Source organism: Parasteatoda tepidariorum, chromosome X1, assembly GCF_043381705.1.
Source record: "Parasteatoda tepidariorum isolate YZ-2023 chromosome X1, CAS_Ptep_4.0, whole genome shotgun sequence".
NCBI classification, from domain to species: domain Eukaryota; kingdom Metazoa; phylum Arthropoda; class Arachnida; order Araneae; family Theridiidae; genus Parasteatoda; species Parasteatoda tepidariorum.
The window spans coordinates 34195298-34222452 of NC_092214.1; the positions used below are offsets into that span (position 1 = coordinate 34195298).

Genomic DNA, 27155 nt, shown 5'->3' on the forward strand with positions numbered 1-27155 from the left:
GCAATAAAAAAGTCCCTTTTGTGTCTCAGAAATTTTTCTTAAGAATTTAAGTTCGATCATAAAAATTTCAAAGCATTAAAAAAAATACTTTAATAGGTACGATTTCCTATTTTTTAAAGAAGAAGACAAGACCATTCAAATCAAGGGTTTAAGAACCACGATTCTATATTATTTGTATGAGGGATATTTGTTTAAGTACATAATTTCAGATATAGCTTATGCCTTAAAAAATTCAGAATTTTGATAAAAGAATCCAATTGTTATTAAAAGTAATTTATTGACTTGCATGAAAAAAACTATCTTTGATTCAAAAAGTACTATGTTTAACTCAAAAAAGTACGTAGATCGATTCAAAAGCAAGGCATGGAGCGAATTATTTTTCTGACTTTCATCATAGCTGTGCTTCGTAAAAGCAGATTTATTGTCGTCCAAACTATGAAGTTTTGTAGCTTCAGTATCAGATTTAACAATTTCTAGATTAAGAATTCGGAGTTTTTTTTCCTTATGTAAAAGAGGTAATAAAATTAAAAAATTAAAAAAAATTATGTGGGTTTGAAAAAACGCTGAGTAAAAAATTTGTGAAAAAAAAATTTTTTTTCTTTTGAATTTAGGTGTTTGTTGTTAATTCTGTTTTTTTTTCTTTTTTTTTTTTTTTTTTTTTTTTTTTTTTTTTNTTTTTTTTTTTTTTTTTTTTTTTTTTTTTTTTTTTTTTTTTTTTTTTTTTGAGCTTACAAACGAATTTGTCAAATATCATTTAAAAAACCTTTTTACAAATTTTCTTTGGGTGTATTTCGAATCTTAATTACAAATTTGTGATTAAAAACGAAGCATATTTTATTGAACTAGCTTAATTTGTCTCATATCAAGTAACATTTCTCGTGATAACATTGCTGTTTGATCATGCGGAATAATTAAATGAATAAATTATACATATATATATAAAAAAGGAGCTATTAAAAATCTTGTTTTCGCCAAATGAACATAGTAATTTTTTTTAATTGTATCGAATAGTTGACGTCGCGATTACATTTCTTTTTTAATATTGTAACATCATGGAACACCGTTTCCCTTTCATAAATCAATTCATTCTTCCATTTATTATTTGAAGATAAATATTTCGCTTCAATTCTGATGAAATGAATGATCGATTTGACAAATGAATTTATTATCAATTGCATAAAAAAAAGATAACTGTTCTAGCGATTGGTTCATAAAGAAAATATTGAAGCTTTTTTTAACCTTTTATAGATAATGGTGCTGCCATCTCTTATCCAATAAAATGGGTAAAAATCCATACATCATTTCTCATTTCGGAGTAAATATTTCTGGATTTATTAATTTGAGTAAAAAAATAATAAATGATAAAACCAATTTGCACCCACTCACCCGATGCGCTCGTTCTTACTTGTACCGAAAACTTTATTTCTAAATTATAAACTCGTTCACAACTATTAAATTTTTTTCTTCTTTTCTTTTCTTTTTTTGTAAATATGCATCACAGCTATTACAGCTCATTTTCACGTTATATTATTTTAAAACTTTTCTATTTAACTCTACATAACTTAGATGCTATTTTAAGTTACGAATACAGACAATAAAACGTACTTTCTGAATAAACATACCTTTTATCAGAGATATCTCAAAAGATTGTCAGAGATATATATTTTCGAAATGTGTGTGTGTGGGGGGGGGGGGGGGGGGNGGGGGGGGGGGGGGAGGTACCCCCAATCTCGAAAATATGGGTACAATAATTTAGTCATGTGAGAGGTTTAAAATATATACATACCTCATAAATTTTCAAAAATTGTGTATTTCACCAAATCTCGGAAATTATTGAAGCTATTCAAAAACTCCGTGCACACAGTAAAAAAAAAATTGGTTTTTCCAAAGATTCTTTAATGCAAAAATATTTTTTTATATTTATTTATAATTTTTTATTGTAAATTTCGTGAGACGTTCAAAAAACGTTTGAACTATATTTAAGTTTGTTTTCAATTTTTTTTTTTTTTTTTCTCAAGAACTCTTCAACTAATTGGTGCAAGTTTTATATTGCATATTGCTTTCCTTTAATCATAGACGGGACCCTAAAAGGGTTTGAAATTATTGTTAATATTATATTTAAGAAATAATGTGTTAATTCAATTTAAACTCAAATCATTTTGCTTAAGAATTTAATATAAATATTTCAATAAATGTTTTATAAATCTGATAGAACAATGTTTGCACTGTGTGCTCCCATATGTGTTTCAAAACTTCACATAAAAAATATGACGGAGAAAACAAAATTGACAATTAATTTAAGCTATTTAAATCTAACGTAAAGCGTTTTATTTTATTCAAAGGTATTTATTGTCGAAAGAAATTACCTAAATGAAAAAAAAAAACTATTCTTACGTTTTTTATGACAAATGCCTAAAAATATCAGGAAACTAAAATTTAATTCGGAGAAATTAACAGAAAATGTTTCTAATACCTTCCTATTAACTTTTTTGAAAATATATAAATGCAATTTATTTATAAATATTTTTTTTTCATTTTATTCAGCGAAATTTGTTCTAATGTTCAATTAAAATTGATCCTCAAATTTTAAATTTTAAGGTTTCGAACTTTTTTAAAAAATGATAATACTTTTAAAACGTTTTAAAATATGTTTGCACTTTTTAGATTTAAAGTTCGATAATTAGGTTCATTGGAACACATTTAACTAAATAAAATTAAACCTAAATATTAATTAGTTTCCAATGAATAAGGAAATTACGTTGGTGAACATTGAGGAACTAAGCCCCTAAGAAATAATTTTTTTTCTCTGATGATGAAAGAAAAAATTTATAATAATTAAACAATTCTAAAATAATCAATGGTCAAGCTCAATATTTTTCTTCTAAATTGTAGTATTTAAAATAAAATTCAGTACTAGCACGAAAAACATTTTCTCTCATTTTAGAATTAATGCTTGTCATAAAATTCCAATTAAATGTGATAATCGGAGATCTTTCGCCAAGAAAAAAAGGCACAATTTAAACTCCTTAAGCACGAAACTAAAGTTAGATATGAATATTATGAGTAATTCAAGAGAGTTATTCCTGAATGTAAGGAATAATTCATAATATTCATGAAATTGCGATAACGGAAAGCTTTGGTTTATGAACATATTTTTAAAGCTGTTCCTTGAAGATTCGCTTTATCAAGAAACTCTTAATAGTGCATAATAGTTAAGAAAATATATATAATTTCAATTTTATGAATATTATGAACTAATTCAGAGAGTTATTCAGAAATGTAAGGAATAACTCTAACAAACTCATAATAGTTATGAAAATATTATGGCCCTAAAAAACTTTGCTTCATAAGACGAAGTCTTCGAGGCCTTGTTTTATATATATATTCATAATCCAAAGTTTTTCATTATCTCCATTTCATGACTATTATGAATTATGAATAACTCTTACAAATTCACAATAGTTATTAAAATGCCACATAATTTATTAAAAAGTTGTATTTCATGAAACGAAAAGATATTCAAAGAACAAACAACTTTAACAATATATCCATAAACCAAAGCTTGCCGTTATCTCCATTCATGAAAATTAGAAGTTCTTTACGAAAATTTTTTGTGAATGACATGGATAACTTTTACAAACCCACAATAGTTAGGAAAATATATTATTTTCTAAAAAGCTTTATTTTGTGAGACGAAAGTGTTTCCGAAGAACAGCTTTAACTATATATCCTTAAACCAAAGCTTGTCGTTATTCCCATTTCATGAACATTATGAGTTATATATGAAAGTTATTTATAATTAAAATTATTTATGAATGTCATAGATAACTTTTACAAACTCACAATAGTTAGGAAAATATATTATTTGCTAAAAAGCTTTATTTTATAGGACGAAAGTGTTTCCGAAGAACAGCTTTAAGCCAATAAAGCTTGCAGTTATTTTCAATTCACTCAGTGCTTCACTTGCTTTCGGAGTGAGAGTGAGTGAAGCAAGTTCATAACCCTTTCGGAAAAATAAAAAAATTGCCTGTAAGGATGGAGTAAAGGTATTAAGGTTGAGAAACCAAATGTTTCACTTGCTAGATTTAATTTTTTTAAGACAGCATCCTACACAACATTGCGATGAAACTGGCCAGAAACCGATACCATCTGGTGACGTCCGCCAAGCACGTGCTACATTACTTCCGTTTCCGCCTCTAGGAAGACCCCCTACGTCGCCTCTTAACATCTCACTCCCTCTCTCCGCATCACTTAGACTCCCCCACCTCCTTCACCACTCCCTTATCTATCCACACTCATAATGAAAATGCGCTATATATTTTGTTAAAAAAAGAAAGAAAAAACTCTTCTTTTCTGCTCCTCTTGAAAAGCTTTTCTTTTAACATGCTTTCTATGATATCGTTGTAATGTTCGTCGGTGATGGGCAGATAAATGGAGCCTGAAAAAGATAACAAATGGTTATGAATCTATAAAAATGCTGAAAAATTATGAAGGAAGAGATTTTGTTAAAAATGCTAAGGAAGTCTTTATGCAGAAAGCCTTCTGTTAAACAAAAAATTGGTTCCTGACTTAAAGAATGACAAATTCTATAAAAAGTAAAATATGCCAGTCAGAAGGAGAAGAAAAAAAAACATTAATAAAAAGATTAATGTGAAAAGTAAAGAATTCAAGAAATTTCTTTAAAAAAATTATGAAAAAAAGCTATTCCAAAGCTCAAAAGCTATTTGATATTTTTAATACTAAGTTCAAAAATATCGGAAGAAACTACTTGAAAATAAATACTAAAGAAAAAGAAATCAAAAATCGAAAGTATTTATAATATTTGTATGCATGCCTGTGTATGGGTCATTTTCAAAATAGAGAGGCATTTTGAAAAATTTTCGTAGGAAAATATTCGAATAACTACTTAAGAAATTTCTGCTGCAATAAATAAACAAATAATCAATAAATAAACATGCCTACAGAATGGAAGAGTAACAGAATGGAAGAGTAACAGAGTGGAAGAGTAACAGAGGAAATAAAAGAAACTGATACTTGGACAGGTTCAAATGATAAAAAAAAAGAAATATTTATTCAAAACTGACAAGCGTAATTTGATCTAATTATAAAAAAAAATCAAATAAACATTAGAACAATACATTTAAAGCAATTATGGAAAGTGAATAAAACATCATTACATTGACAAAGCTGTATTTGCTTAGAACATAGCAGACATATAGATAACAAAATATTTAAGATGGCTACTTTTTCTAAAATAGAACATCCAGTGAGCCATGGAACCCATTTTAGCCAACTCAACTGTAGTAATTTAATACATTAATTATCATAAAAAACTGGAAAAAATCCTGGGACAAAATTAAAATGCTTGATTCTTACTCAAAAGTAATTTTAAAACTGAATATCAGATTACCTATGTTGTATATGACATATAATACAATTTTCAAAATTAGATAAATTAAAATTCTTCTCAAATAACTGTTGGTTTATTTGCAGTTAAATAAGAGGTTAAGAAGGCTGAGACATAGCAATTTAGACACATCAAAAAGTTATTGCAAAGACATTATTCTTAAAATTTTGATTTCTGTGTATGTTAATATGCTGAACAAATAAAGTAAATTAATTTGAATATTTAAAAATGTTATTTGGAATTTTATTTCAGAAATTAAAATCACTTAATTCACAGGACATCAAAAATGACCCATATATACATTACCCATCTGCATTACTAAAACTCCCTTACCACTCCATTACATCTATATACTTATAATGAAAATTCATTATTTATTTTTATACTCTTCTTTTATGTCTTTTCTTTTACAATTATGACATTATTGTAATCTTTAGTCGGTGATGATAGCTAAAGGGGACCTGAAAAAGACAAAAAATAGCTGAGAATTTCATAAAAATGCTAAAAAGTTCTGGAAAAAGAAAAGTGCTAAGAAAGCCTTTATGAGGAAAGTTTGATGTTAAGCTAAAAAATTGATTTCCTACAAAATACAGAATGTATGTTCTACAAAAAAGTGAAACATGCCATTCAAAAGAAAAATCACTAAATAAAAAGATTGATATAATAAATTAAAAATTCAAGAATTTAAAAGAGGAAGTATTTTGTAAATTGAAAGCTATCTAGCTCATTTTTTTAAGAAAAAACAACATACAAATACCTATATGATATCATTTTATATTACTTTGATAAAAAAAGAGATAATTCTGAAACAAAATTAAGAATTAATTAAAATTACAAGCTAATAAGCAAATTTTATTCGCAATTGTCATGCTCAAAAACTAGCTCATAGATAAAGCAAACCTCATATTAGTTAATTTGATGAATATTGAAAATATAAGATTCAAAGAACTATGACAGAATATAAAAATAAATTATAATTAAAACTAATTAAAACTGAAGTTTTCCGCAACAGAAGTTAAAGCTCGCCGTCTGTTTAAGCTCAAAATAATTATTATAATTATTTTTTTGAGATCACATTCATGATCTCATTTCTGAAACATTTCGTACAGTTTGAATCATTCTATTACATTTTCAAAGTTTTGATGTCACGTTATAATATATATGATTAGTTTGTGAGAATAGCAAAATATTTCATGCATTACTGAAACTTCTTTCTCCAAATTACGTAAAACAGTTTGAAGTTCTTACTATGAATTCTTACTATATGAATTTGTTAACATATATAAATTTTTGAATTAGACTATGTGCTCGTGGATTTTTTTTTAATTGAGATAGAATTAAAAAGAAAGGTAAGTGACTAGGGGAAAATAATAATAAGAAAGTTTCATTATTGTATTTTTAGGACTATATATTTTATTAATTCAAAGTATTTATTCACCATAAAAACATAAAAATTAAGCAAATTAAAATAATATATATATGAGAAATATTTACATGAAAAATATATACATAAAAAATATGTACATAAAAAATATGTACATAAAAAATATATACATAAAAAATTTACTCATAAAAATATACATCATATTTTAATATCTATTATACCTTATTGAGAAAAAGTACCTTACGCTGGAATTTTATTTTAAAAAATATTTTTTTTGGTAAAAAAAATTTATCACAAATAAGAAATAAAACAAATGTTACATGATATGATTTAAAAAATCTATTTTCAATTATCTCAAAATATATCTATGAAAAATTTTAACTGTCATAAAATTTTTCTTAAAACAGAACTCCAAATGCTCTTTTTTAAATTTCTTTTCTAAACTATACATTTTGAAATTATTTCACGAAATATTTATTCTAGACCTTACTTGTAAAAAACAGTTTTAAAAATTGAAATGACTAAAAAAAGAATTGCTGGGAAAGAACTTTTTAAATTATTTGTAACTAAACAAGAGTATTCATTATTATATATAAACTAAATTTTCCTCATTTCTTATATGAAAATTGACATACGTTGTATAAAAAATGCATATGTTGTACAAAAAAATTAGAATTCTAACATTTATGCGCACAGTAAAATATTAAAAATAAAAAGTTCGTTTTTAATAACACTGCAAATAAAATACAGAAAAGCCAGTTTTAATCAACTTATATAAATAAATTATGTTGAAAATATTTTCTTTAATTTCTGTGTAAGAACCAATAAATAATAATTTTTGACTTAATGAGCGCTTTTCATTATTTGCTAAATTACTGAATTATTATTTGTGCAAGTACTCTAATTTTATAATGATTTCTTTTAAGTGAACGTTTTTCTTAAGAATACACGTTAAATCTGCCCTCATGAGTTACAGTTCAGTGGAAAAATCTTCATTTTGCTGAAATCTACATTACATGGCCTTACTAAATTGTAGGAAGATCTTGCCGTAAAAAAAAATGAAATAAAAATAAAAAACAGATGAGATTCTTGGCCGTGGTCAAGTATTGCTGTTGCACATAAGATAAACTTCCAAAGCATTTCATTTAATAAAAAAAAAATTATGATGAATACTTAAAAAATATTGGGAAGAGTTTATTAGTCAAACTCAATTTTAACCATTGATGTTCAAATGAAAATTTTTCTTTACAAAAATGATGATGAGATTGTATTGAAGATAAGCTTCTGAAATTTGAAAATAATCCTGTTCACATATTTGAAATAATCTTTTGTATAATGTATATGCACATTTTTGAATTTATTAATTTTTATTACCTATATCTAATTAATATTATATCTGAAGTTTGGTAAAAATGAAACTTAAAAGTTTATATTTTTTTTAATTCTTTTATAGCCATCTCATTAAATTTAATGATTAAAAGAGACTAGTACTCTGTATTAAATACGAGTACGTTTCCAAATTTATTTTTTACCTTTATTTAATCAGAAGTATTCAAAACTTGGTAAATCAGAATCTTAAAAGTTATAATTTTTTATTCTTTTATAACTATTTAAATTAACTTGAGGATCTGTATTAAATATATATATCTTTCCGAATTTCAATCAAATCAAAATTATATTATAAAACTATTAAGCGATATCCTTACACTTGCGTTTATCATTTTATATTAATGTATTACACTTAGCATTGCTAATCATATTATCATAAACCAATTCAGAAAAGTCTGTCTTATATACAATTTTCTGCATCACATTAAAGAAGAAATTGATCATGATTAAGTTTTTGTATTTATTTTACTGTCTAGTAAACGCCATTACATATTTAATACATTTTAATTATCATGTTAAATAAACTTATTTTTCATTCGAATTCATGCTTTTTACAGCTTAAATTTAATTAAGAAAAATATATGTATATTTTCTTTAGTTTCCAAACTTTATTTGTCCCACTACTTCCTATATGTCACTAACTAAAACCATTACTGTTCTTTATCAATGGCACCTATTAAGTATAGTTTCTTTATCACTGTGAAAACAGACCCAATGAATTTGTCTTGTAAGTCTCATAAACAATTTTCTACCTCATATTCACTAAGAAATTGAACATGATTCTGTTTTTGCTTTTACTTTGCACTCTAGTAAACACCATAACATACTAAATGCATTTTAATTCGCATGTTACATATTTTTCACAAATTCATATTCATATTTCAATCAATATCAAAAAATTCGTATTTTCTACAACATTTAATTGTATTAAGAGAAAAAAAAAATTTTTAAATTCCCAAACTTGATTTGCCACAACACTTCCTAAATGTCACCAACTAAAACCATTACTGTTCTTTATCGACGTTACTACCTATTAAGTAGTTTCTTGATCACTGTACAAAAAGTGACAATGTATGAGAAGTATTTTTAATAATTCTTTTTCCAACATAAACGTGTTCAGAATAAAATCTTTTTGAAAAACTATAAAATAAGCAAGAGGGTGATATTTGTAAGGGTGTAACTATTGCCTAGAGAACATTAATTAGGCGAAGTAAGTGTCAAAGAATTTATGTCATGGACGCAAAAATCAATATTATGGAATAGGTGGGGCGAAAAGAATATTCTTTCATCGGTGGTATTCCACCAAACCCTTATGAGATTGACCTTTTAAGAAGACAATTATTTATCACGTTCGAAAATAATTTGAAGCATCATTTGCGTATTTTCATGAAATTTACAAACAAATATTCCGATTAAAAAGAACTCTTATATTTTTTCTTAAAACATATTTAAAGTTTCCAATTGTTCTTAACTCTTCCTTATTTAAATTATTTTTAAAGTAGTAAAAAATAATGTTACTTTTCCTATTTTTTTTGGTTCAAAAGTAAATTTACTTTAAACAATAAGTTAATACTCTGAAAAAAAATCCAGTATAAAGTTACAGTATAAAATATCGGTACAATGAGTATATCATCCGTTAAATTCATTTTATTGTAAAATCCATTTGCACCGAAAAACATTAATTATTATCATTTTATTATCATCTTATCATCATGCATCATTTTAGTATTTAGTTAATTAGAGTGATTTAGTGATTTTACAGTAATTGTTATTGAAATAATTACGATATATCAGCTTTTTGTTCCCTAACATGTTCCGGAAAAAAATTAATTTTACGGTAAAAAGTACCGGCACCCAGAGTGGCGGTACTTTTTACCGTAATCCAGAATTTCAACAAGCCTTTTAAGCCCAGAAATTTTAACTTTAAGTGTACCTTTTTTTGCTCTGGAATCTCTTTTTTTTATTTCATTACACTTTTTCTCATTAAGAAACAAAAACCATTTTCTATTAGAAAAGGTTTTCCATAAATGAACAAAATATTACATAGCCACGAAATTTTTAAAAAAAAGTTTACATTCTGCTCAAACAAGGGATTTCTTATAAATAAATATGCACAAAAAATACTGTAAATGGTTTAAGGCAGAAAAGCAGCAATGTCAATTTTCTTTTTTTTAACAAAAAAGGAAAGAATGATAGAGATTTAAAAAAAATTTTACTAAGACACCTTATAAGAAGTAAAAAATTCACTTCTCAAAGTTTTGTATCCCAGAAGCAACTCCAGCGGCGACAGTGTTTTTATATCAAAGTTCTCAAAATCAAATTTATTAATTCAAAAAAACTAATGATTCAAGTGTCCCAAGGTTTAAAATGAGAATTCCTGAATACGTTTTTGATTAGCAAATACTTTTAAAATACCTTGCACCAAGAATTTTAAGCGAGTAATAAAAAAAAAATTATAATAAAACGTCACAAACAGCAAATGCTACTGTCTGATGTCTAAAATAAATAAAATTTTACCACTGCCACACAAAATTTTACATATTTTACATGCTCATTTCGAATCGTGTAGTTTTCAAATTAAGTTACAGCAATTCATTTAGATCGCACAAATTATGCCCTACTGCTGTAAAAAAACGAAGCATTCATTTAATAATTTTAATATTAATTTTTCGCAGGGATTGGCAGAAAATAAACTAATTTATTGGTATAAGCTATAATTGAAATTACGTGAAGTAGCATAAAAAACACTTTCTCTGTATAAACATGTTATTTTCGGACAAAATTAGCTTTTTTAGTCTCAAAGTTTAGGAGCAGTTTTAATCTAGAAAATATAGTTTATTAGTAGTTATAGTATATACAGTCTATTATTAACTATTAAACTTTGCATTATTTTAACCAAGAAAATAATATTTTTATGTAGAATTCTGAAAATTTCTTTTTAATTTTCGGAATATCTTTTCATTGTTTCAATTTACTGCTTATCAAGTTTTGAGAAATCCTCTTATATACAAGTTAGTTAGATTTATACATGCAAGAGAATTTTATATAACTTTGAAAATATGCTTTTGAGCGTTCGTTTAAAAGGAGGGTACCATTACTAATTTTAAACTCGATTACTTATCTGTTTAAATTTTGACCTATGAAAATAAGTATATTATAAAAATAAATATATTATGAAAATTTGTATATTATGATAATAAGTATCTTATGCAGTTGATGGGTTTTTAATTTGAATGTCATAATGGATGATTGAAAATACTCATTTTCAAATAATAATTAAAAGAAAGCTTTGGCGGAATGCAGCTGTTTTAAAATATTAATAACTTTTTAAAAATAAGCTTGCTCCCGAATTAATTTCAACTACACCGTTAAAACTGAAACTACACTGTACGTGGTAAGTATTCTACACGACTTAAAAAAGAAACCACACCGTTAGAGAAAAAATTATGAAATGAAAAAATTATGATCCAGTTTTCTAGCGATTTTCGAGAAAGCACTGTTTTTTACAGTGTAAACCAGTTACCCAGAACGGATTTTTTTTTTACTTACACAGTTCTGCTTATTTACGTACGTTGCGAGAGAGAATTAATAATAATACGCTTAAAAATGATCCAAAATGCATTCATTTTCATTATTTTTAGAATTCATCTTATAATACTTTTTAATATGAATTTAAAAATTAATTAATTTATTAATTATTGTTGCTCATTTCACATTGCAAAATAAAGTGTTTTAGGGATTTTTTAAAAAAAGTATAAAATATATTTAAATTAAGATAGAATAAAATATGCTCCCTTCTTATACGCTCCCTTTAATACGCTTAAAAATAATCCAAAATGCATTCATTTTCATTAGTTTTAGAATTCATCTTATAATACTTTTTAATATGAATTTAAAAATTAATTAATTTATTAATTATTTTTGCTCATTTAACATTGCATAGTAAAGTGTTTTAGGGATTTTAAAAAAAATTATAAAATATATTTAAATTGAGATAAAATAAAATATGCTCCCTTCTTTTCTGCACCTGATTAAAATTGTAAAATTTCGCAAAACAATGTGTAACATATATATGACAACAAGTAACTATGTGCAACAGATATTATATAAAAGCTCAAGAGTTGAAATAAAAAAACTGCTGTTGAAGTCTAACTTTAACTCCTAGAACTTAATTATAGTTAGTATTTTTAATTAGACATTATTAATTAACCAACAATAGAGTTACTTTTACGTGTATGCTAAAAATAAAATTGCATTATTCATGCATTTTAGACGATTTACTTATTGCTTAAAATTATGTAAACCACATAAGCTTTCTGTAAGCTCAAACAAAACCGAACTTTTGCTGGACTAGATCCAAGTACAGTGGTAATCCAAACATAATGGTGGGATCGTGATTGACATTAACACTATCCAAATGAAATCGGCACAAATATCTGTCACTGTTAACACGGACTTCTTGTAAACAAAGCTGAAATTAAACTAATCCATTTGAAGCTGGTCACTTAGGTAATCGCATAAGTAGTAGTTGAAGGTAACTATTATTGACGATAACTATTAGAGATGGTAATAATTGTTATCAAATTAGTAATCTTCTTTCTTTAAATAGGCTAAGTGTGTAGGAGAACACTCATACTGACCAATGGTAAATAATTAGACGGCGGCTATGTTGTAGTAGGATGAATATGATTCGTATGACTTTTGCGTAAGTTTTTATCCGTTACAGATTCCACAGGTATAATATTTGGTTTTTCGCTCTATGTGAGGTAAATTGTGCGTTGTTCCTACCTCAACTACAAGTAGTATGAGTTCGGGAAAAGTTAACATCTTCTGTGCCTGAGTGTTTAGATTTGTTGTTAATTTTGGAAGGTTTCGCTTTAGAACTTCTAATTCCAGCTAGCCAGTAACCGTTATTCTAAGGTTAGCAGTCATAGTAAGGAAGACGGGTTATTTTTAAGACCCACCTCGCTGATTTAGAGACAGGGAAGTCGTCGGTTATTTTGGATCGTATATGTAAGTTCGAAAAGAACGATGCCGATATATTTATATATGGATATATTAAGAAACTTATCATTACTTGGTTATTTTTGTGAACATTATTTTTCTTTGATTTGAGTCAGACAGTTAGTTATTTTTTTAAAATGTTAATCTAAATAAGCATTTTTGGATATTTTGAAAATTCTTTTTATGTTAAAAATGATCTATTTTTTATTTTACAAAAAGCAAAATATTTTCTTGCACTTCATTCATAGAACATATTTTATTCCTGATAGCTTAGAGGTGAAAAATATTTCAAAAAATGCTTTTCACACTGATAAGTTATAAAGTAACGTCAAATGAAATAATTTAATCTTAATTTCAGAAAAAAAGTTGCTTTTGTTTTTTTAATTTATACATTTTACTTCTATTAATTCAGTATATGTGCTTAAATTAAGTCAGTTTAAGTCAATGTTCACCAAAATAATATTTTTTTCGGTGAGGATATTTTTATTGCAAAATGTTAATAATACTATAAAAATAGCTTTGGTTTAATTTTAATAATCATTTGAATACATCAAAAGTGATATCTTCTGAAAGAATTCATACCTCAAATTTTAAAATAGGTATAACTTAATTCAGTATATATTTTAAATATATTATAAACGTAAGAAATATGAAGAAGTAATTTCGTAATTCCATTATTCGAACTAGTTTCGGTGTCATTTCAGGTCGAAGCATGTTCTTTTTTAATTCAAAATATCTGGTGGATTTAAAAGATAAAAGTTTATTTAGCTTGTTTGTTTGTTTTATCTTGAATTATCTCATCTCAATAAGCTTATAATTAACTATTCCCTTCTTTTAATTTTTCTTATAAAAACAAAAATAAAAAATTGCGAAGAGTTTTAGTTTAAATTCATCTATTTTTAATTGGTATGAATTTTGGAATTTCCATTAAACATACAAATTCGATTTTTTTAATTTTATTTTTTAGTGTTTAAGTTTACAACCTTTTATCCCTAGTTGTATTTTTTTTATCCATGACACATATCCAATCCCTTCGAATCATAAAATGATTACGATATTTTTTGAAGACTCAAAAACCATAAATTTATTCACTGAAACCTATATTCTGTATCCCCTATCGGAAATCGTGATTCTTTCACCTTCAGAGCAAGAGTCCATTCTTAGTGATGATCGAAATATGAGGAAAAGAAGTGCACCACGTGATAGCGTGGCACGCGACCAGGGACTAAACTTCCATAGGGGGAAAGAGGGAATAAACATTGTTAGCAGTTCCTCTTCCTATTTATCTTTACTCATCCGCCCACAATTTCTTGACTTTTGACATCTATGCCGGTAATGTTTTCTCTCCTTTATAATGCGTGAAGTTTTTACTCCACAAGATCCCGAGTTACGAATCATTATGAATATTTAGCTATGGTAGCAAATAGAAACATTGTATACAATGTCACTTTTTTACTTAGTTACAATGTTACTTTTTTCTTTTCCTATCGTTTTTTTTTCTCCATTCTACAGAATTGACGAGCAAAGAAAAATGACATTTTTGACACAATATTTTTTATGAAACATAATTTTTTTCACCAGTTTAATAGGTTATTGTTAATAATATCCTATTTACCTTTTGGCTCTGATGTGACACAGGTGCCTTTTATATATACATACCTGCCAACTTGTGCGGTCGTTGATAAAAATTTTACAAAATCGTAATAAGAGAACAATTAAGATTGGAAGAATTTTCTAAAAACAAAACCATTAAGACATCTATAAACATGATTAGCCAATAAATATATCTTATCTATATATTTTTTTTAAATTATGGATTCATCGTGATAGCTTAAAAAAAACATTTGTGAAACTTTAAACTTCAAGATTTAATACGCAAAAAAGCTAACGTTCACACTGGCACTAAGAAAATTATTTCTCAACAGCTTTGCATGTTGGCAGGAATGTACATATTTTTTTCACACCCTCTAATAAAAAGTAAAGTTGGTATTTTTTATGATAAAAAGCAGTTTACTAGTTAATAAAAAAAACCGTTAGATTCTCGGAGTTATACTTGTTCTGAAATATGAAATGAAAAAAAAAATTTTTGCGAATTTTGTTTCCATTCATATTCAAAAAATTTTTAAATTTTTAATAATTGATTTTGCAAAAACAGACATTTTAATGATGAATTACTATTTTTCTTGCATTTAAATAACTGCAAATAAGTGCGAATTTGAAAAATTATTCTTTGGAAAAGAGCCTTGTTTGAAAAAATTTACCTTAAATATTTTTATATTTTTTTAATTTTTATTCTTCTTTTTTATTCTTCTTTCTTATTTTTTTAATTTTTTTATATTTTTTAAATATTTTTATATTTTATATATTTTTTTCTTATTTTGACCGAAATTAATACTAACTAATAAAAAAGGCATAAAAAATATGCTTAATGAAAATTCTGCATGAAAGGGTTAAAAAAATATCAGTGTATAGAATATCGGACAAGGCTATGGCCCGTTTCCTTAAAAAAACGTCAGTGTTGGAAAAACCAGGCAATCATCATTTATGCATCCTTGCCGAGTTGTTATCCAAATTAATTATCCAAATAATTCATTTCGATTACTAAATATTTATGCCGATCTTATTAAAGAAGCAAAATGAAATAGAAACCTACTTTTTGCACCAAAAACTACTTTCAACTAACTAATAGCAAATCGTAATCATATTAGTTAAAAGCATGAAACAATCATATTCATACGTTGCCGGTTTGTCTTTCGGCATTGTATACATTGCTTTGGCATTTTTGTAGTGCTCTTTAAGATGTCAGTTACAGGAACTTATTTTTTTTTACTGAACTTGTATAAACTCCAAATTCCGTACAATACGTCTACACAATTTCAGTTTAACATCAAAACTAAATATTTATATAATTAGAGAAATTAAAAATTAGAAAAGTGTTGCTGCTAAAAGTCTCATTGATATACATGAAATTTTGAAATACATATCGAAATTTTCCAAAGGAAATTATTTTAAAAAAAAAAGGTTTTTGCAGAATATAAAATAAAGAGTTAGGCCATTTTAAATTTAATAATGTACGCATATATCATGTTTATTTTTAATATTTAAGACTTTTTAAAACAAAGAAACGTTTCTGTTTTCTATTTATTTATTTATTTTATTTCTATTTCCTATCTATATTCAGTTGGTATTTTTATATGCAATTTTTTGTATAATTTTTTTTTATTACTTAATTTTATGAATGAGCAAATTAAAAGAAGAAGTCAATTTTGTCAACAAAAAAATTTTAACGCATACTTTTAATTTTTTAATAATTCTTAAAAATCCTTAAGCACATAACATTTAAATAATAATAATAATGGACAGTAAATTTAAATAATAATATTAATGAACAGTAAATTTAAATGATAATATTGATGAACAGTAAATTAAAATGATAATATTAATGAAAAAATCTGGTGATCCGAGAGTCAACCAATAGCAATATGTTGCTCTAGACAGAGTAAAATGGAGGAGGCTCATAGAGACAGCATTGGCCCGTGACAGACTGCAGTGCTGAAGAAGAAGAATAAAAATTAAATTAATAAAACGTAATATTTTGACATACTTCTAAATAAAATCGTAAAAACTTAACTAAAGCAAAAGTCTCAACTTTTTGTGCATAATTGCATTACCATTTAAAATATTAAACATTTAAAACTCATTAAATTTAAAATTCTAAATATTGAAATGTATATTATGTCAATTCAAAAAGCAGTATTTACACAATATCTCAACAAAACTCTTTTAGGAAATTGCATACCTCTCTTAACAATTAGGTTACATTTTTATAGTCATTAAAAATTACAATTAATATTCATATAATGTTCCATAAAGAAATTTTGCCGCAGGTTTCTATTCTGAAGTAGATAAAATTTTATAATGTGTCAAATTAGAAAGATATGGGATGTTTCAACTACTGAGAGATTAATAGAAATTTTAATTTTGCACAATATAAATTTTAATTTTGCACAATATAAATTTTAATTTTGCAGAATTATTTTAATGAATATTAGTACAATTGAATAAGAATAAAAAAAAATTGTGTTTTCTCATTGGATACTAACATTTTTCAGGAAACGATACACATTTAGAAAATATTTTTGTCAAATATATTAATTAATTTCATGTAAAGCGTACCAAACAGTCACTTATGTTATATTTAATGCTTGAAAATATCATGTATGAATCTGTATTTATGAGTATGTGTCAAAAAATAATTTTAAAATTTAATGTGTCAAAAAATAACAAAAAACTATGCCCTCCATTTTAAAATTTAATACTGTAAAAATGTGTAGCGCAAATTTAGCGTCTGTTTACAAATGTATTTTCAATGAGTACAAAGTTTCTGTTATAAAGAATATTTTATAATCTCTTGAAAAAGGAATATTTCTAGAACGGAAGATAATCTGCGCGCATTTTTATGTTCTTAAATCAGATTGACCTCAAAACTTTAAATTTCCGAGAACTCGAGAAAATATTTACAATATATTTTTCTGTAAGGGGTTTAATCGCGACGACATGTAGGGGATTAAAATTTTCTAAATGTGTTTAAATTTTTTTAAGGATTAGTAATAATTTTATTAACTTATCACTAAATTCAGATTATTCATGAAATTAACTTAACAACAGATCTACTTTTCTAGTTAAGTTATAAATAATAAATTTTATAGAAAGAATGTAACTAATATGATTTTGGTCTGCTTAAATAAAATATTCTGTTACTTTTCATTCATGAAATATTGTGCACTTATTTTTCATGAAAGCTAAGTTTTTCAGATGAGTAAATAAATGACATTTTGCTTTTCATCGCATATTTAAAAAATTCTCAGCTGTGTAATCTGATACAAAATAAAGATGGATCTAAACTGCATAGAAAGTACAAGTCAAATTTGCTTTGTGAAAATTAAATAGGTAATAATTTGTTACTTACCTGTTTTTTGAGATATTTTGAGCTTATTTATCATAAAAGCTAAGGCTTTCAGATGAATAAGTAAGACATAATTGCTGTTTATCACTAATTTAAGAAAAAGTCAGTTGGTTCAACTAATGCTAGATATTGTCTATTGTTAATGCAAATCTTTTGTCCCAGAGAAGAACACTGTTTTGGTCAAATATGTTCACTTCTTTTAGATAAGTCAAATTTTTCGATGGATAAAAAAATTTTAAAATGCCTTTAAATTAAAGAAAAAATATTTAGATCAATCAGAATTATTTACTATATACAATTGTACTATATTGTTCAATAATTGCCAGTAATTCATATACGTTTATTTAAAAAAAGGCATAAAACTTTTTAAAGTAATTTCTTACATTTTCTATTTAAAATGAATAATTAAATATTAATTTAAATTATTAAACTTTAATTCTAATTAAGTCAAGTGTTTCATTAGGTATCTTTGCAAGAAGTAATCCAAATTGATTTGCAATCATAAACCGACATGTCATGAAACATGCAAAGACTCATAGATCATACAACACACCAAAAATCGTCCTGAATAACCTTTGATCTAATGTCCAGATTTCTAGGTATTTAGATGCAGTTTCTGTGGTTTGACTAGCTCACATCACATATACTAATTGATTAGTGCTATATTTTACTTTAGTTAGCAAAACGAATAAAGCACCACGTTTCCACGTTTTTAACTTAAACATTCTTTAACTATTGAGGCAATTTTGTTAAAAATAATAGTTAGTTAATTACAATAGTTATAATATTCAACAGACGAATAGGGGAGACTCTGTTGCTAGTGTGTTTTTTTCAGAACTAATTACACATATAAAAATTGCTTTTTATTCTTACATTAACTAATAAAATCTATGCCAAATATAAATTTTTACTAAAAAGAAGATTTTTTTCACAATTATTTCTTATTTTTATAATTCTGTTCTGATCAAAGAAACGTAACATTCTTATAGGATATAAAATTATGGGACAAAAAATTTTTGTATTTTTAAAAACTAGTTTAAACTATTAAATTTGCATGTTTAATAAAACTAAGCTAAAGTAAAAACTAGCAAATGTACAAAATATTTTTTTGATCCAAGTTCTTATTTTCTTATAATAAGTGCAGCTCAAAAACTATAAAATTCAATAAGAATAAGTGAAATTAATTAATTTCCTATGAGCAATTATTAAGTAAATTTCAGAGAATCTATGATATGAAAACTAATACAGAAAAAGATAATGTGCGCTTTAATGTACAGTTCTCTTAAATACATTGAATAAAGCTAATTTAAAACTGTATTCATCATCCATAAATTAGTCACAATAGATTTAGCTCGAGTAAAGAAGAAATATTTTATGCGTATAAAAGAATTAGTCACATTTTTAATCTAATTCATGAAAAAAGTATGTTTCGATCTAATTCATAAAATACACGTGTGCATTCTCTTAATCTTACTCGAAATATATACATAAGAATTAGTCTAATACGACAAATTTTCATGCAACTGAGAAATGTATTGCATTTTTAATACTGTTGTCAAAAGTAGATAAAGAATTAAAATTAAATGGTAATATACAGCAATATTGTACTATCATATAACATTTACATTACACTTGTTCTAATTTAAAAAAAAAATAACTATTTTAAATTTTAGCAGTTTAGTACATTCCGAAAAAAATGTACAAGTTTCACACAATATGGTACTTTGAGACCAATATTTTTTTATCTCCTAACATCTGATAAAATGATCCGATTTCAAGAGAAAAATCACACGTGCTTTTAAATGTTCACATAACTTTCGCCTTTAGGATCTAGCAACTCTATACATAACTTTTAAAAGCAGGTAAACAACGCAACTGACATTAATGCGCACGAATCTTGCTGTTAGGTGCCTCTTTTTTACAGCCAAGAATTTTATGAGTATTTTTTTTTCTCGTGTACAACTACGTCAACTGAAATTTAGCAAACGTTAGCGAAATTTTCTCTCACCATCGCAATCAGTTTTTTGGCACGCTTTTCAAGCCACAGATGATGACATTGATAGCATTGCTTAGAACAGATAAAAGCGAGTTCTGAAAAAAAGGGGAGAATTTCAGCCTTTTGGCATAGCGCCATGGCATGACATCCCTATAACACAAGTGCATCTTACGCCAATAGAATGTAATAGGCACTTTAAGGCATGCCATTTATTGCTCGAGTATAATGTTAAACTTATACATCCATTAAATAAAAAAAACTAGCTAAAAAGTTAGCAATCAGATGTTATAAACGCTTATATTTTGCCATTTTTTAAAAAGATAGGTTATCTGTAGTTGATTGAATACTAATATACGTAGAGTGCAAGTCGTAAGAAAGTTCGAATGACAAATTACTCCAGGGAAATTTTGTTAAAAATGCACTTAGAGGGAAATACGTTATACTACTCTTCATCTTGATGGTTGTAAGATAGGTTATGCTGTTAATATTCAGAATATTTTGAATGTTGTATATATACACACACTTAGATATTTTTCCTTTCCTGATACAAACTGATCCAAACTGATACAGTTTAGTGTGATGATAAAACTTAATATATAAATTATTAAGCCTTCATTTACGTTATTATTTACGCTGGACACTAGATCATAAATCATCTGATTTTTTTTAATACAATTTTTGAAGATAATAATTGCACTATTTGACACTACTTGGATAATGTTAATAAAGAGGTTATTTTTTGCCTTTAAAATTTACTTTTGTTTACTATTCACAGCAATAAATATCATTTGCAAGGTTTTGGAATAACTTATAACAATAATTTTCCATTATATACTTTATTTACATAGTACGAATTTGCAATAGTAATAATATTAATAATTTTATTTTCAGAATAATACTGACAATTCACTTAATTCTTTTTTATATCCATGTTATAAATCAATATTTTTCTCCATTTTTTACAAATTAAAATATTTGTGTATGTTAAATGCATTCTCTTTTTTTTTGTCCAGGAAGTTAAATTTGAGAGAATTTAAAAATTATAAAACACACTCTGCATGTTGTCCTTTACAAATGTTATTGTTTGCTTATTATTATTTTGAACTAAACATGATAGAAGGTCTTAGATCCGAATCAGACATTAAGATTTGGCGCATGTTTTTTTTTGTCGTTGTTGTTATTTACAGAGTGAAGCATTTCCATCAATTTTATTTTGAAACCACTTTAAAAGGATATATTTTTTCTTATAAAACTATTTCCTTTTTTTTTCGAAACTTTAATGATGCCAACTTATAATTTGAAGTGAAAAAAAAAGCTGTAACATGTTTTTCTTACTTAATATCACTCAAGTATATCAAATTGTAATTTTCGATTTTACTTTCTAATCTAAAATAGCAATTAAATAATTTAGTTAATGCTATGCTAGTTAAAAATCTATACTTTTTTTTCTTAGTGTTACGGGTTTTGTGATCTTAAATATTCCTAGACCATGATATCGATACATTAATGAACTTGCTGGACTCTGAAGCGAAAAAGTTATACAAATGTCTGCTTGCATGACTTCTGTGGTCATCAAAGCACAAAAGTCATATGGTTGAATTGCTCTTTCTCTTTGATCCGCTAAAAAGATCATTGCTTACACGCAAGAAGGCATTTGAATATCTTTTCTTTTCTCTCAGATGTTTTAATATACGCTACTCTACTCTAAATATACTCTCTTCCTACTTTTTATCGAAATTCTTAAATTGTTATTGAATTTGACTAAATCCATAGATTTAGAAAATTGAATCAGCTCTGTTTTTATAGTTTTAATGAAATAATGTCTAGATCTTGTTATTTTTCAACGATTTGTTTGAGTTTCATTGATTTCACTTTTTAAAATATAAATAATGCTCTAACAATATAATATTTTTACTTCTTGGTATAGATTTGTTTGATTCTGTAACAAGCAGCTTAAAACATGAAATATATAGCTTATAATTGAGAATATTATAAAAACAGATTAGATTTGACCTTTAAATTAGTTGAATGAAAATATTATACCATCAAGCAAATCAAAGTATTAGATACGAAACATAAACAAACTACTATATTGGAAAAATACGACTCAATTTACCGTTAAACCTAATAATGACATATTTTGACCAAAAAGCTTGGATTTTTTTCAATGACCTGGAATTTTTTGATAGCCTTTCACGTTTTGAAAACATAAAAATTACGATTCCTTAAATCGTAATTTTAATCTAATCAACAGTTATATATATATTTATATATAACAGTTATTTATATATTTATATATGTTATTTATGTATTTATAAAGTAACATATAACTTTATTAAATTGTTTTTTTTAACTATATACACTAAAAAAACCTCATCAAAAAGGAAGATGTTTAATTGAAATGACATTCAGTTCTTTAATCAAATTAACAATACTCAATTTTTCAGCAATGCTTTTCTTTGTTGTTAAAACTTCTCTGTGAACATAATCAGATTCGAAAATTGATGCATTTTGAAAACAGACAAGTTTAAAATAATAATTAGTAAATAAATTAATAAAATATTGCATGCAACAACTCTTTAATAATACAAAAAGATTTATTAAAACAAAATGAAAAAAAGAGTCTCTTAGAATAATTTTGCCAATAAGTGATACTCATTTTTGATTTTCTGTTAAAAACCAAATTATCCTCATTAAAAAGTTTTTCTTACTATCAGAAATCAAAATTACACTAATAAATTATATCGATAAATATTAATAGTTCAACATTTTGTTTGACTGCAAGCTTAAATGCTGTTATAATATATAAATAAGCACACAATATTCCATCGTCGTACTTTCCTACTTGCATGATACAGAAAAGAGCACAATTTTTAAATTTTCATCAAATTTAGACATTACAAAAATATTTATATCACAGCATATTTATATATAATTAATAATAACTTTCTTTAAGTTTAAAGTAAAATTGAATTTCCAACTCGACTGTGTCTGAAATTATTTAAAAGCATCTCTTTTTGAAATTTTTTTTAAGCTCATTTTCTTCCATTCTGCACACATGTGGAGGTAGAATGGGCTGATTTTCTAAATATCCTTAAACATTCTTTTTCAGCTCTACAATAATTCCATTCTTTCAGTTGTAAAAAAAAAGGCTTGCGTCGCACCTACGTGATCTCTTGGCAACGTGCAACGCACGCGCCCCCAGGTGATTTAAAGAGGCCCAAGAGCAGGATGCTCAGCAGCTGGGATCTCTCTACCATCTCCATCCTCCGAAGGTTAAAAAAGAGAAATACCGACATACGAAGGAAAAGAAAGGGGAGAGGTGGGGGTCATAGGCCTTGGGCTCGTGCCAAGTGCATCAAGGAGCAACAGTGACTTGTGTAAAAGCCAGCTGCTGAAGCATTTTTTCTTTCATCTCTCTGGAACTCTTTTAAAAAATACATCCGATCTTAATGATGTCTTTAATGAAATCTAATTGTTTAGCCGTAAAATATAATTAAGTGTCTTCAATTAAAGAAGGGTTTAGCTTGCTGATTGAATTTGTAACTAGCATTTTTTTTTTCTTCTGATGTATAGTTCAAGATACTATTCTTCAGCAAAGGATTCTAATATTTAGTTTAAAAAAGTTCATCTTTGTAATATTTAATGCTTCTATTATTGTTTAATTTCAAAAATTAATATTTTAAAAGAAACAATGGATGAATGGCGTCACGTCTGAAAGCTCTAAATCCAAAAAGGAACGTTTTTTTATTCAAGTTTTGCTCATATATTATATATAATTTGCTTATTGTAACGTGTTTATCTCTTTACTTTCCTACTGTCATTTTATGTTTAGACACTGAAAGAGGGTCCTGCTCATAGACATGAAACTATAGTATGTCTATTTATGACCTTTTATTCATTTATTGTTTTTTTTACCTTATTCATACGTATCACAAGGAATATCCTGCCATCATTTTTATTTTTTCTCATTCATTCATTTTTATATTTCATACCAAATAAATTTGCTAATGGAGGGATTTCTTAGCAAAACGGCAATTTTCGACCCAATAAAAAGGGTTATAACAATTGGTCGTTGGCTTTTTTAACTAGACAAATGTTTGCTAGTTGTCACTTAGAAAACCGTTTTATTACTTTAAAATAAATCCAGTGCTTAAGAAATAATTGTTTACTTTTGTACACTTGTTTATTAAAATTTATTTATTAAGTTCTTCGTCCACTTTAATTACGTTTCATCAAAAACCAAGTGAATTTCATAATATTAATTGCAAAAATATTAAGAAAATTCTAATAAACAGTTTTGTTTCTAATTTTATTCCATTTGTTTATTTTTTTAAAAAAACTCGTTTTTAAAATCCAATAAATATTCTTGAAACAAAAGCTTAAGACGGTAAGTATAGAGAAATATGCGGATTTTCGTTCAAAGTTTTAAAAATTTTGTCGAAATATTTCCAACTGTTGCAGTTACGATTCATTTACAAAAATGCTTGTTTTTAAAATATGAGCATTTAAAAACATTTTTCATTGTTTTAAATTTTTTTCTTTATTTTAACGTAAGGTTATCGTGTATTGATAGGGTTCAGTGAATTGCTCTTCATTTTAAATCGTGGGGAGACGAAAGTGTGTATTCTCATATGAGTGAAATTGTCGCCAAAAGAGTAACTTTTGAAATACTACAAGAGTAGACGTTACGAGTAACTAATGAAAGCGAAAATTATTCCTTTCGTCCTAATTTACTTAAAATTTCGACCGACAGAAAAATTCTACACATTAGAATATCAAATTTCCTATAATGTTTCATATTTAATTTTGTATCTTGTTTTCAAATATTTCAAATTTTAAATTAGGATGCAAATATTTCGGTTATATTCTAACTTGTTTTTTAAAATTATTCTTTATAATTTTTCTATTGTTCCTTATAATTTTTTTGCTAATTAAAACTGAAATGAAAAATACATGTTTTTGTTATATATTTTAATTTTTGCGGATATATATTGTTATATATTTTAATTGAAAAATTCATTTCAACATACGTTCCATTAGATATCTAAAAAAATATGTGCAATGCATTTAAGTGATGGTAATCTCTAAAACTTTTGTTTTAGCATATGCTTTCATTTAAATGAAAAAATATACAAATATTCACTGATATTTTTCATTTATTATTAAAAAAAAGGGCCAGTAATTTTGTAATGTGCTAATGGATTTGCATTTTGAAAACAAACCAAGAAATTTTCTTCGAATTAAATCTGAAAAAAATTCATGTTTTTGTTATACATTTTAAATTTGCTTTCATTATACTTTGTGATTGGATATGCATTTTGAAAACAAACCAGATATAATTTTTTTTTAAGATGTGCCTTGTTTTCTGCATAACAAACAAAAACGATTATTCCAAGATTCGAAGTCCAGATGACCACTGTCATATGTTCAGCAGATATCCGGTCTATTTTTATTCTGTTACGTCAAAGAACTTCCTTAGTTCCGTTCGCCCCACTTTGAAATTAAAAATGAAGAATCTTCAACGTCTTCAGCAAAATCAAAACTTAACTTTATTCGCCGTCAACCTAATCCTTATATTTCTACAAAATTTACTAAGTTGCTGTTAAACTCTTATCTGGAAATAGAATTCCAGGGTCAAAGTCTGTCCTAAATTACTCGCCAAATGATAAAATAAAGTTGTGTCACAATTTAAATTTATCAATATTCTTAAACTTTCGATGTAATTCCCTCTTTTGCATTTAATATTTAGTTGTAAAAGTTTTACGCTTTAGATCAAATTTTGTATAGAACATTTATTCACATAGTTTATAATTTTCTGAAAAAAAGGTAAGCAATATATGAATTAAGGGACAACAATGCAGTAGAAACCTGTAAAAAAGAAGTATTTTTTAATGAATTTTACAACGATTGTACATATTTCAATCCTTATTTTATCATGTTACAATTACAAAAATAAAAAAATAGCGCTTATGTAATACAATGTTTATAACTAACTTTTTAAATTATCCATAATTTGCTGTACTCGTAAGTTAAAAAAAAATCATCCAAATTTAATTCCGTTTAGAATTTTTTAAACTACCAAGATGTAGTTTTCGTTGTATGTAGGATTTTTAAAAAATAAATTTTTGTTCACAAAATGGCGGAGTTTTGAAAAAAATTTAAAAAAAAACATAACTAAGTTACATTTTCGTGGGTTAATTAAAACCAGTAAATCTAATTAAATTTACCAAGGAAAACTAACTTATTGCGAACAGTGTGGCAAAATTTGAAGTAAATTGGTTAAAAATTGTGCTAGTTAAGAGTTACAGTAAGTAAGAGAAACATAGTTTCGAGTAAATTGTGTTTAAAGTTTTGTGATCAATCCATATGGATAAATACATTTTTATAACCAACTATAATGCATCCAGGTTCATAAGATTCATCCTCTTCATCATTTCCAGCTGTCTTAAGTGCTGGTCTTGCCCTTTTTCTTGTCGATCTACTCTCATGTGACGCCTCATATGTTTTCAGAGTAACAGATGAAATTTTACAGTCATCTTCATTTTGAGCATATTCTTTGGCTTCTGGTCCAACATTTATTTTTAATTATTTTAAAACTTACAATTACTCTTTGTAACCTTCTTTAAAAGTTATTACAACTAAATAAGTTGCAATTTCAACTATTAATACTGAAAATATCATTAATTATTCTTCTTACATAATTAAACAACTTTTTTCAATTAAATAGTTAAAATAAAAATATTTTGCTGAAATGTTATTATAGAAGTAAAAAAATGTATTAATTAACTGAGGGCACAAAATCACTTGTTCATACCTATCACAGCGCGTCTTGCGCTGCGATCGACATACTATATTGAAACTGTTACATTTTTACGAAAATGAATTATTCAATATTTTAGTGCAATTATCTTAAAAGGATAAACTATCGAAAAACATTATTTCTTGTTATTTTTTGAAAACTTTGTTGCGTAGTTTGTTGAGTAGTATAAACTGAGCAATTGTTTTC

At 26.0% G+C, this 27155-nt stretch overlaps 2 long non-coding RNA genes across 2 annotated transcripts; both read right to left on the bottom strand.

The window, feature by feature from the left end:
- Positions 1-5039: 5039 nt before the first annotated feature.
- LOC139427040 (uncharacterized) lies at positions 5040-13037 on the bottom strand. Its single transcript, XR_011638181.1, has 2 exons — positions 12821-13037; positions 5040-5868 (listed from the first exon to the last, which is right to left on the bottom strand). It is a non-coding gene; the product is annotated as an uncharacterized lncRNA (long non-coding RNA).
- A 3438-nt stretch (positions 13038-16475) lies between these two features.
- LOC139427144 (uncharacterized) lies at positions 16476-20469 on the bottom strand. The gene is made up of 2 exons (XR_011638303.1): positions 18154-20469; positions 16476-16736 (listed from the first exon to the last, which is right to left on the bottom strand). It is a non-coding gene; the product is annotated as an uncharacterized lncRNA (long non-coding RNA).
- Positions 20470-27155: the final 6686 nt, after the last annotated feature.